General features: G+C 35.8%; 1 long non-coding RNA gene across 1 annotated transcript; it reads left to right on the plus strand.

The window, feature by feature from the left end:
* The first annotated feature begins 12,921 nt into the window (after nucleotides 1-12,921).
* Nucleotides 12,922-14,793, plus strand: LOC145003480 (uncharacterized). The gene is made up of 2 exons (XR_013661969.1): nucleotides 12,922-13,464; nucleotides 14,433-14,793. It is a non-coding gene; the product is annotated as an uncharacterized LOC145003480 (long non-coding RNA).
* The last annotated feature ends 216 nt before the right edge of the window (nucleotides 14,794-15,009 follow it).

Below are 15,009 nucleotides of genomic sequence, written 5' to 3' on the forward strand. Positions count from 1 at the left end.
AAATAAACATATCTAAAGATATCTCGGCATAATAGGGCTTCCATATCAACATAAGGCTTGAGAAAAGCATTAACTAGATCTAAAAAGGGTTTTAAAGCATAAACGGGAAGGAAATCTGAAGAATACCTCAAAGAGCTCTTGTTTTCCCTTGAATCTCTGCTCTACAATCCTTCTCCTTGCTCCTTTCTTCTTCTCCTTCTTCAAGCCTTCACAAATGCACACAAAAATCACTTACAATCACTCAAGAACGAATTAGGGTTTTCTCACAGCTTCTGAGGGTGAAGGAGGCGAGGATGGGGGCCATAAGGTGGCTTAAATAGTGGGCAACCCGGGGATTTAGGGTTTCTCCCAGACGGACAGACTCGCCGAGTCCAGAATATGGACTCGCCGAGTCCAGAATATGGACTCGCCGAGTCTCCAGCTAACACGTGCTCGAAATCCCGACCCTACTCGGCGAGTCAGGCTATGAACTCGCCGAGTCCCTCTTGCAAAACTTCAAAATAAATACCAATGAATTAACATACCGGAAACGGGTCGTTACATATTAGTTCAATAACTAATAACAAAAAGTTAACAAAAAACAAAATACATGTATCTCCGATGAGAAAAGACATAACAAATTGCAAAAAACTGTGTCTCAAACAAAAAAACACTCGCCATAACACACCATAACGTGTCATGGTGCGCCATATCGCGCCTTGCCACACGTCATGCGTAACACCAACGTTCTGAGGCTTTTTGTAACGACGAAGTCACGCCTTACGCCATAACGCGCCTTTTAGAACACTTTTTACTTTATGGAATTATTAACTTCTTTTAGGTTTTTTTTTTTTTTTTTTTTTTTTTTTTTTTTTTTTTTTTTTTTTTAATTTCTATTGTATTAATTCTTCTTTGTCGTAACAAGTTTTGAGACATACTATGGAGAAAATCATCATTTTCGGACCGAACGATATTGTCTAAAATATGTTATCTCATATATATTTAAAATAAAATAGAAGAGGTGAGTTTTTGGGCCTTGTTCTTGAATTTTTTTTGGATTAATTTCTTTTTAAAACTTTTTTTTTATTATATTAATTATTTTTGAATGGTTATACATGAATAAATATTATTTTAAATATATAATATTAATATATTAATGAATATTATTTTATTGGACTACTGATATTAAAAATTATTTTTTTTAATATTTATTTGAATTATTGTATATTAATAAACGGGAAATTAAGTAATCTAACAACATGTTAATGTGTATTTGAAGAAAATAACCTACTTTTTAGCAAAAATAACAACTTCGTCCGGAATGAGCATTTCAGACGATAACATATTTTGGACAACACTACCACTATCACTTGGTCCGAAATTGTGGTTTTCTCCAAAATATGTCTCAAACTCAGTCCGGCAAAAAAGAATTAATATAATAGAAATTAAAAAAATAACTAAAAGAAATTAATAATCTCATAAAGTAATATTCATTAATATATATATAAATATATAATACTAAAAATAATATATATTAATATATAATAATCCAATAAAAAAAAGAAAATAAAAAATAATTAATTAATAGAAATCAATACTCCAATAATATAATATTATTAATATATTAAATATTATATATTAAAAATAATATTTGTTAATATATAATAATCCAATCCAATAAAAAAATTAAAAAAATTAATTAAAGAAAACTAATATATAATACTTCAATAAAGTTAAAAAGAAGATATAGGTTCTTATGGTTTTTGATAAAAAATCTCAATTGTAGAAATGATTATTATGGTAAAATAATCATTTTAAAAAAATTAACAGTTAAACTGTTTAAGTTAACAACTTAGGGATTAAATCCGCATAATCTATCCAAAATTGGACTTCTAGTGCACCACTAAATATTTTTGGACCAAAACCGTATAATTTTAACAATTATAGGGACTAATTTTACAATTTTATCATTATTCAATAATGTGTTCATATAAATATACTTATTTATAATTTAAATAAAATTTTTGGCGACAATTGATGTTATGCTATTATATTTTAGGTTTAAAATAACAAATTATGGTTTGTAAATAACAACATATTTAATTATTTTAACCAAAAAAGTATAAGTATGTATGTATATAAGCAAATACTTTTTATATTTCTACCTAGAGAATACTCGCATAATCTAATGAATTTATATGGGTTTTGAGGAAGATGATTAGTTTATTTAGGATTTGGTGAAAAGCTAAGTCAGCTTTTCCACTTTCCAACTGCCCGTTTTTCCCACTTTCTCGTGCTTTTTTAACCTGCATCATTTGTCCCTCTGCAAGTTTTTCATAATATTTCTCTGTTTATTTAAATCTATGATTAAAACCTTTCATCCATCAAAAACATTTAAAACACCATCATAAAGTATTCGGCTTAAAACATAGTGAGTTAGAACCACATTCTATAGATCTCTAACAAGAATTATCATTAAATATATAAGATCTCTAACAAGAATTATCATTAAATATATAAGATTCAATGGCCACTTCTCTCCGAGAGGTCTATCGTGATCTTACATTCTTATTCAACTGAATTCTCTATGAGAGGTCTACCTTAAGTTGGCATATATAACACACGTAACTGATATGATAAGTAAATTCATGAGAACTCACCTAGATATATGACAAGATATATCCATACTACGAGCCTCTCTCTCTCTCTCTCTCTATATATATATATATATATATATATATATATATATATATATATATATATATATATATATATATATATATATATATACAATTTCCTTGAGATTAAAAAAAAATTAGAGATATTGAGATTTAACATCTACATATTTCTTATTTGTCATTCTAACATTCCAGCATACCGCCAGCAGTGTGGTATACCTAATCATAAATGATTATACATATATGTATGTTTACATATTGAGTAATCATATATGATTATGATAGTTGGTCGAAAAAGATGTGGTGGTGGCAGATATGACACTGGTATAAGTGGCGGAGGTGGTAGTAGTGGTGGTGGTGGCAGTTCTGGTGGTAGCGATGGTGGTGGAGGAGAAAGGAACAGACGACGCTATATAATTATTTATGATTATAAAAGACCCGTCGCATCGGTATAGCAGATGGTTAGAACAGCAGATGTGAAATATATGGCTGAAGTTGAGTCTCAAGATCTCTATTTTATTTTGAATCTCAACGGAACCTACGTGTGTGTGTTTGTGTGTGTGTATATATATATATATATATATATATATATATATATATATATATATATATATTAATCAAGGTACACCGTTTAACTTTCTTTCTATTAAAGTCTTTTCATCTCTAAGTGCACCTTATAGGGCATAAGACCATTATGCCCTGTAATCATGGTCTGAGACTCAATTTCAACAAAGTTGTCCAAATGTCAAACTACTCAAAAAAATCAACAGTCAATTGCCACCGTTCTGCGGCAAACCCTTAGCCACGTCGTGGTCTAGTCATGACAAATACAGTCGTGGGACTCTCTGGTCTACCGTGTCGTGGTCAGTCCTTGACTGCGTCTCGATTCGTTTGCCAGAACAACACCTTCATTAAGCTCTAAATCAATTATATCCAAGGCTCATACTTTCTAGAATGCTTTAATACTATCTTATGGTTCATAAAAATCGTAAAGCAAAACATATCATATTTTTGGGACCTAAGTAAGCAACAAAGTTGCAAACATTATTCCAACATTTCATCCAAAACCCACAAAAATGGACAAAGCAAACCTAAAAACCAAGATCTAAATAGAAAAAGCATAAATTATGGAACTTTATAACTTACTTGAGTCTAGAAACATAAGAGAAGGTCGGATCTAAGCTGAAGCAACACTCTTTGCACCAAGATTGAGAAAACTGTTCTTCTTCCTTTACAAAAATCTAGAAAGAAAACTCAAATACTCACAAATGGATATGGTTGGGGTTAGGATAGGGCTTAGAAGGTGGAGGCTGAAGAAAGCAAGGAGACCTAAAAGTTAGAGCCATCAAAATGGGTCGAAGTCCTGATATAAAGGGTTTTGATCTCTGCTGGCACCGCATCATGGTCCAAACTTCGTCACATCATGACTGATTTGATATGGACGTGTCGTAGTACTCACACTAACTGTGTTGCAGTTCCTTGCAAACGTTACATCTTCTATCTTAAGAATTCCACCAAGAGAGATAAATCACATCTTAAAAATGGGTGTTACAATTCTCCCCAACTTATTAGGATTTCATCCTCGAAATTGTAACATCCCAAGTCCAGGTATACTTCGAAAACGTTGATCTATTGAGTTATTGTCCAATTTAGCCCTTATATTAAAAAGAGTAAAAAACGAGTACGCAGGAGGTACCTGAGGTGTATGCTTAGCGTACTCGTCAGCGTGTATGTGATGCGGAGACCACCTAGTACGCTAGGCGTACTAGGCCCCGAGTGCAACCCTAATTTGGGGTGAGTCCCTTATATAAGGGATATGATGGCCTCATTTCTGGCCACCATTCCCAGAGAGAAAACCCTAAGAGTTCCCTAACCTTCGTTCTAAAGCTTATGTGTGTGTGATTGAGCCTTGAGAGTGTTTATGTGATTTTGAAGAGAAGATAAGGTCCTGAAGAACAAAGAGTTGAAGTCCAAGCTTCTAGATCCGAGCAAATATGAGTAGGAAGCTTCTTATTGAGGTATAAAGCTTCAGAATTTGCCTTCCTTTGTCATAAGCATGTTGTTTGAGATAATGAACTCCAAAGACCTTGATCTGACCCTTTTCAGTGTATTGTGTGTGGTAAAGTCATAAAAATCCAATATTGGGCGTTAGGAGTGAGTCATGCATGAGTTATGAGCTACATAAGCAAAAGGAATGGGTGTTTTGAGTCTTTGTGACCTAATCGGCCATGCAAAGGCTTAAAGTCACTGACTTTATGGACTAAGAGACATTAGGGAGTCTAGATCTAAGATATGAGCCTATGTCTTAATTGATTAAGACCAAAAATGAGAGGAGTGTGAAACTAGGGCGTACGATGGGGGTAATCCCAGTACGCGCGGCGTAGGGTCGAGCATCCCCAATGTTTACATAGCAGCCGAGTACGCGCAACGTACTCCTTGCCGTTGACTTTTGTTGACTTTTAGGGTTTGGTCAAATTATGGACTATTAAGCCTATGGAGGGGTAAAATGGTCTTTTAACCCTTTTGTGAGTGTAGAAGGGTTATTCTAGTTCTTGGGATTCGATATTAATTAGAGATAATTATTATGTGTTAGGCGGAAGCTAGACCGGTGGTTAGAGTTCGAGATTTCCGAGTTCGAGGATTCATTTGCTAGCTTACGAGGTGAGTCTTCTCACTATACTTACCTTGTGTGGTAACTTTATGTGTGACCAAAGGGTCTTATGTGAATGATCTGTGTTTTGCGACATCCTACTATTTGTTTTGTGATATGATTACCGTGTATTATATTGAGCTGTTGAGTTAAGGGGCCGAAGGTTCCATCTGAGTTGTGGGATCGGAGGGTCCCACTGAGACATATTGATCGGAGGGTCTTATTGAGTTATAGCCTCAAGTGACTGATGTGATGTGTGTGGTATTTTGGGTAACTCACTAAGCTTTATGCTTACCGTGTTATGTGTTATGTGTTTCAGGTAGTTCCAAGGATCGCAGCAAGGCACCGACATGATTATACACACTGGCGGGAGATTGTTTTTATGATTATGGGATTGTGTTTTATTTGTTGACATTTGAGACATATGTGATTTTGAGAATTATAAAACGAGTTTTACTGTGTTTGAAAATGAAAATTTTGTTTGAAAATTTACGTTGTTACAAGTTGGTATCAGAGCCTTGGTTTGAGGGACTCGGATACACCCTCGGGTGTGTTTGGACTCAAGCTGAGGATTTGAGAAAGATTTTCAAAAGAGATAAATTTTTATAAAAATGAGAAAGAGTTTAAGAGAAGACGTGCCGGAGCAGTATGTAAAATCAGCTAGATCCCGAGCGGTGATTTCCCAAAATACCCTCATTCTGTGTTACAATATGTTTTATGAGATATATTGCATGGTATAAAATAGGCTACGTAAATCATATGTTAGGACTAGGGTTGCCTGATTTGTGATGCCTTAGCCTAAGGATTTCTGCTATCAGTGAATTGCTTTGAGTATGAGTATCTAGCAGGAGCGAGCCATTGAGACGACTTATGTGAGAGTAGCTTGTAAGGCATAGAGTACTTGTTATTGGGATCCGATGAGGAGGACTTGGGGTGAGCACTGATGTGGTTTGGAAGGTAGTATTGGGCCCGTACTACTGGAAACACCAAATCAGTGAGCGGTCCAAGTAAGAATCCTTAGGATGCTAAGGAACAAGTAGGGGCGAGTGATCGAGTGTGAGTATGCTCAAGCGAGTCTTTGATGATCGTGTGCTGTGTTTCAAATACATCATGGTGGGTGCACGCTACAACCCTGGAGCCTGTGGGAATAGTGATGAGGAGATACGATGGATGATCCACGAGGAGGTGGTTGCAACTATCCAAGCAGAGATTCTAAAGATGTTTGGGTCTATCAAGACCACCTTGATACAGACGTTCGATGAGCGATACGCTGCTATCACTGAGGCTGCTGTTGTCGCGGCCACTGCAGTCGTCGCCACAGCTAGGCCTCAGGGAGGCGACTCGTTGCTGTTTCGAGAGTTCAGCAACACGAAGCCACCAGAGTTCGATGAGATGTAGGATTCGATTGTTGCGATGAGGTGGATCTATGATATCGAGGGGTTTTTTTACACGTGTTCATGCCCCGACCATTTGAGAGTTCAGTTTGCACTGAACCAACTTCGCTTGGGAGGGAAGGACTGGTGGAAATTTGTGATAGCTGGTTTTATCCCTGCAGATCATGTTGTAGTGTCATGGGAATGGTTTGTTTAGATGTTCCGAGACGAGTATGTTCCCCCGGTGGAGAGGGTACGTTTGGCGCAGGAGTTTCCGTCTCTCAAGCAGAAGACAAAATCAGTGACTGAGATTTCGAGGATGTTACATGAGAGGGCGATTTTTTACCCTAAGCATGTGTCCATTGAGCAGGCACATGTGAGCCGATATCTGAGCATACTAAGGAGGGACATACGAGAGTTCATGGTAAACTCGTCATATAGGACATTCACCGAGCTTCATGCCAATGCCAGGAGGAGAGAGATTGAGCTTGAGTTGCAGACTAGGGAGGAAGAGGAGGAGGAGTCCCGGGGGAGGGACCAGAGACCAATGCATTCGTAGCCGGCGATGAAGTGGGCCAAGCCTACTGATTCCAGAGTTGGGGGCCAGAAGGGCCGCACTTGTGGCAAGAGTTACGAGGGTTCTTGCCTTACGGGGATCTGCTACAAATGCGACAAGGAGGGGCACTTGTGATCCAAAAACATGAGTCATAGTATCAAATTGGAGTATCATATCAAAACACATGTCAAAATATCAGAGTAAAGAATCCCAGGCTAGCATAATGATGTGTGCACTGTAGTCATTCCGAGCTCTTCCCTTTGCTATCGTAAGTACCTGGAACCAAAACTGAAAACTATAAGCACAAAGCTTAGTGAGTCTCCCTAAACTACCACATACCATACACATAATCATATAATCACATAATAACATAACATGGGCCTTACCTGCTTTATCACGCCCCGACCGGCATCGGACAATGTCCGGTATCGGTCCCCTCCCGACATCAGACCGATGTCTGACATCAGGCCTCGCCCAACATCAAGAAAAGGTTGGTATACATATAAACATATCAACAAATATACACAAGTAATCACATAATATAAACATATAAGATTCCTTGGGCCCGCCCGACATTGGACCGAAATCCGGAAGCATACAAACATTCACCGAACATTGCCCGACATCAGACCATAGTCTGGAAACATACTAAACAGACACATGCAAGAATCACTAAGACACCAAGCATACAAGCATTCCTCAGGCCCCGCCTGACATCGAATTGGAATCCGGTATCGGACCTTAGTCCTGAACATACTAGCATAAATATACGGGCCGACATTAGTGTCTTCGACCCATTCATATAGGAGGAAACTCACCTCATTGACGGATGATTGCTGAAACGTCTCGGCCAGGAATCAGCTCTACTTGCTCCCTGACGCAAAACAACTCCTTAGATAACATTCCATACTCATAACCCTGAAGTGTCAACTCTGGTCAAGTAAAAGTCAAAGTCAAGTCAAAGTCAATGCTCCGAGTTGACTCAACTCGTCGAGTTCTTGTGAATCACAGAAACAGTGAAGTCGCGATCTAACTCGTCGAGTTTTCCTCCAACTCGTCGATTTCTTCCTTTTTAACAGAAACGGGACGTTCCTAATACAACTCGTTAATTTCCCTTGAGGAATCACCGAGTTCCATTAATAGAATCGAAGACCTTTCAGACCAACTTGCCAAGTTCCCTTATGGAATCGTCGAGTTTATCAGCCTGTCAACTCTTCTTAATGCAATAAGCCCTTATTCTTCAGATCTACCCCCTAAACTTCGGATCCAAACTAAAAATATGCCTAGAAGGGTAAAGTTTCCACCTTTACCCATTAAGGTCTTCTCCTAACGCATAAGACTAAAACCCTAACTCAAAATAGCTTAGATCCTACTCCTAAGGCCATATAAACTTCAAGATAAACTATGAGATCTTAGATCTAAACTCAAGGGACAAGATAATCACATAACTTCCGAAACTTTATCCACATGCATGGCCATAGGAGCTTTAAGAGACCAAAATAATGGTCCAAATGTTACATGGGGCTTCCATGGCCATGAAGTTGGTACCTTTATGCCATGAAAACCCTTCAAGGTCCTAGATCTGATGTATTCCCCACTTGGGACGTCCAAATCCCAAGTATCATGTCATATGGACCAAAACTATCAAAATAACCCCTTAAAGGATATCTAAACAACTATAAGGAAAGGTTTAAGTTTTACCGTAAAAAATATCGTGGATGAGGCAAGGATTCTGGATCTATATGCTCCCTCTTGTGTCTCTAAGTTCTTCTTCTTCCAATAGCTTCAAATATACACCAAAACTCTCAAAAATAGTTCACAAACAAACAAATGGCTTTAGGGTTTTCGAGATTTAGGGTTTAGGACTTTGAGGCTGGAAATAAGGCTAACATGAAGGGTTTAAGACGTTTAAATAAGGTTCAAACCCTTGAAATTAGGGTTTCATCTCTGCCATCCCACTCGTCGAGTTGAGGACTCTCAACTCGTTGAGTAGGTTACTTAAATCATGCGACCCATATGGTCTCTACTCGACGAGTTTGGGGCTTCCAACTCGTCGAGTTGCTCTTATAATTTAAATAATTATTAAATTAAATACGTACGAGGAACTAGGCGTTACAAGAGAAAACCCTAATCATGTCTCTTTCCCCACTTTGAGTGTGTGTGTGAGCTTAAAAAGTATTCTTTGGTTTTTTTCTTGAAGGAGCTTGAAGTTGTAGTGAAAAGTTGAAGGGAGAAGCTTTATATCCGGTATTTTCAGTGTTGTTGCATCCACTTGGAGGTATAAAGTTGTTTTCTTGATCATCCCTTTTTCGATGAGTTTCTCTGTCAAACTCGAAGAGTTGGATTGGGTTTTCCCGCATTCTGGGTACTGAGCGAACTTGACGAGTTGATGAGATAACTCAGCGAGTTGGCTAGGATTTTTCCTGGTTTTCTAAACACCGAAGGAACTCGACGAGTTGCTAGATGCACTCGACAAGTTGGGTCAACATGGATTGTTGACTGTTGACTTTGACCATGGTTGACTAAGTGACTTTAAGGGTATTTCTGGTATTTCGAGATTTTAATGAAGTTAGTCTCATAGTGGTTGTAGGCAACTAAGTTCGAAGCTGTGAGTTTGGATTTGATCGTATTGGTTCAACACTACTTGTGAAGTGAGTTATCATCATTATACTTGCAAGTAGAAGGCACCAATACCGACCCAGTATATTTATGTTCTGTTATGCATATGCTGTTATGATCTGTTAGATCAGTATCATAGTAGACAAGATGTTGTTATGTTGTAGTGGTCTGTTAGATCAGTATCCTGGTAGATAGGATAATGTTATGCTTATTGATCTTCTAGATTTGTTTGAGTGTCTGTAGACTGTTATGTGATTATCTGATATATGTGCACATGTTTGACCGATGGTTGAGGGCCGAGGGTATTCCATCTCGATGGATGATTGGACCCATAGTATGTTGACATTCCAACCCGGTGGTTGAGGATTGATGGTATTCCATCCCTAGGATTATTGGACCCATAGTATGTTGGCATTCCAACCTGATGGTTGATTGAGCCCATAGTATGTTGTTATTATATGTATGCTATTATTGTGCGGTATTTTGGGGGAACTCACTCAGTTTTGTGCTTACAGTTGTAGATTTTGTTTCAGGTACTTCGGATGATCGCGAGAAGGCGAATGCTTAATCGTGCACCTCCTCATATTTTATGTTATGATTTTTGGGATTACTCTCAGGACAACTATTTTGAAAATAATTTGTAATAAATGGTTTTTGGATATTTTAAAAAGTGTAAAAATTTTGTGAAATTTATGGATGTAACATCTGTTTTATTGCATCATTATTATTGACAGCCATATGTGCTTCTACATATTGCTTATAATATTTTGCCTAAGAAGCAACAAACAATCAAACACTCAGTGTAAACAGTTGATCTTTTAATTTAAACCTTAACATGTAGATTGATGCGGTTGAATTGCAATCTGAACATCTGTAAATTTCTGGTTTTAAGTTAAGAATTCATATGATTGTTTTTAAGAAAAGATTGCTTTAGAATTCCAACTACACATCTAAAACTAAGGAATAAAAGTCATGTCAACTAATGGTTAGGGCTACAAAAAGTATATTCAGTACCAAAAATTGAACTGTAAGAAAGTAAAGTCAGGTGCGATAACAAATATCTAGTGTAAAGTCACATCATGATCAACTCTTTGCTGGTGACCTGGGACTTGCTTATGACGTCGTCAATTACTACCAATGGTGGTAATAGTTTTTACTTTACGATGTCCTAGAAACAACAGTCCATTCCAATTTCAGTGAGTAAATCACCTTAAAGAGAAGAGAGAAAGTTGAAGGTGTAGTTAGAAAAGAGAAAAAAGATAGATGAATGAAGAAGGTAAGATATGGAGTGGTGGAGAGGTAGAAGAAGGCAGGTGTCTAATAGAGATTCTCCTACATGTTTCAAAATGTGCCTATAGTCAAGGTTAAAAAATAGATACATGAATCGATTGAGACACATAGATAAGATTGAAAGAAGTACCTAATAGTGTCGAAGGCTTTCCAGAGCAAGAACGAAATATGTGTCAATCAATTTTGAAACTTATATACAACGGTGGAGGCTTGAACCATTCGTAGCGACGAAGGAAGCGGTGGAGAAGGGATACGCTGATTGGAGAAAGGAGTCTGACGAAGGAGGCTGTGGAGCAAGGGCGATGTTGAACTTAGAAAAGGAGTAGGCGAGATAGAGCAGAAATCGGAGACAGAGAGGGTTCTAGAAGAACGGTGAAAGCAGTTCCCTTATCTAATCGAGATCAATCAGTTTTACACTGGTGGTGGAACCCTGGTTGAGCATTAAACCTGATGAACAGTGGTGGAGTTAGATACAGTAGCTAACTCCACCCACTACATACATACATATATATATATATATATATATATATATATATATATATATATATATATATATATATATATATATATATATATATATATAGGGTAAAGTGAATATACCTAACAACCTTATATAAGCTTAGGTACCTAACCACATTATACTATATTGTTTTGCATTATATTTCCATTGCAATCGTCTAAGGTTCTTAAACTTCAATCCTTAACTTGATTTACTTCGAAGATTTTCAAACATTCACCATTATATTCCTCCTACACCATTTGATTTGTAACGGCAGTATATAAAGCCCACCAGGGGGTCTCCGATATAAAGACGTCATTTAAAAGAAAATAATGATGAAAGTCCAAAGATTTTGGAAGCAATCAAGTTATGAGGTTGAATTTTAAGAACTTTGGGTGATTACAATGCAAATATGAAACAAAATTACATAGGATGATGTGGTTAGGTACCTAAACTTATATAAGGTTGCTAGGTATATTCACTTTACCCTATATATATATATATATATATATATATATATATATATATATATATATATATATATAGAGAGAGAGAGAGAGAGAGAGAGAGAGAGAGAGAAACGGTCCTTAATATAAATGCAACTAATTTATTCCACAATAACTATAACTATTGTTGTCATTATTAAAATTAATGGATTCTTTTAATATATGTCATAAATAAAAACATTAATTAAACGATTAATTATAAAAAATAGTACAATACAAATATGATAAACATTATTATTAGTAGTATTACTAAAATTAAATGTAAAATACATTAAATATAAAATAAAGAATATTATTTATAATTAATGTTTATCATATTTAAAGTATGATAATATTTGTTATAACTAATATTTTAATTAGTGTTTTTTATATATGTTTTTAGACACATTAATTATTTGATTTAAAAAAAAAATTGAAGTGACAATTTTTTTATTTCTGAATACATAAATAAACTACAACTTTTTAATAATATCTTTAATTATAACGTAATATTTGAATCATCTTATGCTATAATTATGAACCATTCATAATCCTGATTAATTCTTCGAACTATTTCTATCTTTTTATGTGATTAAATATTACTACAAAAGTTAACTAAAGTAGAAACAATTAACATTTTTGATTGAATTAAAGAAGATTTTTCTTTATTTTATTCTTTTCTAAAATTTGAGTATTTTTCAACGTATTAATTAATGTAGGGGGAGAGAGAGAGAGAGAGAGAGAGAGAGAGAGAGAGAGAGAGAGAGAGAGAGAGAGAGAGAGAGAGAGAGAGAGAGAGAGAGAGAGAGAGAGAGAGAGAGAGAGAGAGAGAGAGAGAGAGAGAGAGACGGGTGTTTGTTGGTTTGGGTTAATGAGTCTGCTTGTCCTTTTTTTGCGCACCACACCCCCTTCTTCTCACCCCTTTATTTATCATCTCTATCTCCGCTCTCTTCTCACCATTTTCATTTTCACTCTCTCTGTCAATTACACTCTCATAGATATAGAGAAAAGGAAGCTATCTCTTTTGAGGGGAATGTTGTTTGGCTCGAGGTCACTAGAGAGCTTAGATCTCTCTCTCTCTCTCTCTCTCTCTCTCTCTCTCTCGATATAGATGTAGATGATTATGCGATGATATAATCAACTCAATGGTCAACGGATCGAATCGATGGTCTTTGTTGATTAATGTGTTTTAGATTAATCATTCCTAGTGTTTAAAGAGAGAATCCTGATCGCTGGATCTGGTGTACTCGGACCAGGCTTCATTCCCCCCAATTGTTGCTTCACAACTCTCGAAACTTGCCATCATTTTTGCATTACAAAGATCCGATCTTTGAGGTGGGTTAATCTTTACCCTTCATAGTTCATACTAACTTTTGTTTTAGTTTCTCTTTGTGATTTTTAGCTGCGGATTAGGTTAACAGATGAGAGATAAAAGACGAGATTGGTGTAATGATTAAATTTTTTGACCTACTTTAACTCTGCAAATACCCAGAAAAAAAACTAAAAAGGTTTGCATATCATATAATCATTATCAGTCTACCAGATCCGAAAGTAATCAATCGAAATAGTTTGTGTTCGTGTTTGGGAACACGATGGTTTCAACTTCAAGATTCTGATCTTTCTGTTCGTGTTTACCTTTTTTTTTAACGCTGATGGTGTATATATTTGACTTTAACATTCAATCACCATCATCATTACCTTATGATTGGATTATGATGAATCTGAATCTTCCAACCTTTTTTCAAATCTAGGGTTTTCATACTTTAAAACTTCATTTTTTGGCAATCTTTTTCCCTGAGGATTTCTATATAATAACTCATGAGATCTATTATATAACAAAGAAGGTCTAATTATTGGCATTCGATAAACGATATATATATATATATATATATATATATATATATATATATATATATATATATATATATATATATATATATATATCACTGTAAATGCAATGCTTGATAGGTAGCCCTCCATTATTTGTAACGCTAATGGAGTAATGGGTACCCCCACATATAGATGCCTCTTATGAGATTTCTATCCCAATTATCTTGAAATCACTAACATGGTGTGCTTCCTCATTAAGCACCAAAGAAATGCTTAAATCATGCATTTTTCTTTATGGGTACTTTCTTTTTAGCATATTAAACTTATTTAGAATCTGTTTTCAATTAAAAGCTGAAAATTTCTGATTTTTGGTCAATCCATGTGTTTTGTGCCTATGTTTTTTAATGATTGATCTTTCCCAATCATAAACGTCATTAGTTGATATTAATTGTCTTAACTTTGAAAATTTCAAGAATGTGCATGTGTAAATGGAAAACAAGTAAGCAGACGTACTTGGCGATGAGTTGGTGGTAGCTGTGTCTTGAAGAAAGAAAAGAAAAGAAAAAAAAAAAGTTGTCATATACTGCTAGCTAGACCAGTAGCCCTAGTCGATATATGTGAAAATGATGCAAACCCTTTTTTATTTTATTTTTCTTTTTTCTTTGACATGTTTCACTTATTGTAAACCCTAGAATTTGGTAGTCCTTTGATTGATTTGATTGGGGTGGTGACCCTTGTACGCAGCCTGGTTATGTCCTTATTTTTCTCTATTCATCAACAGGGCCAAAACCGTCCTGAATTTGATAAATTTTCAATTTTATAATTCAATTTTCATGTTCCTGATACTTAAAATTTTGACCTTAAGCTTCGATGGGAACATGCATGTTATTTGTGTCAATACCCCATTATGATCTTGTAAACTGTAGCATCCATGTATGTATGTGTGTATGTATGCATGTTTTATAATATATAATTTGGTTCTTGAAAACAAGAAGTGAAAGAGAGCTGTCAAGGTTCCATCTCAGAGTCAGTCTACAGGAGCTTGTAATG

This window comes from Lactuca saligna, chromosome 6 (assembly GCF_052625555.1).
Source record: "Lactuca saligna cultivar CGN05327 chromosome 6, ASM5262555v1, whole genome shotgun sequence".
Taxonomy (NCBI): domain Eukaryota; kingdom Viridiplantae; phylum Streptophyta; class Magnoliopsida; order Asterales; family Asteraceae; genus Lactuca; species Lactuca saligna.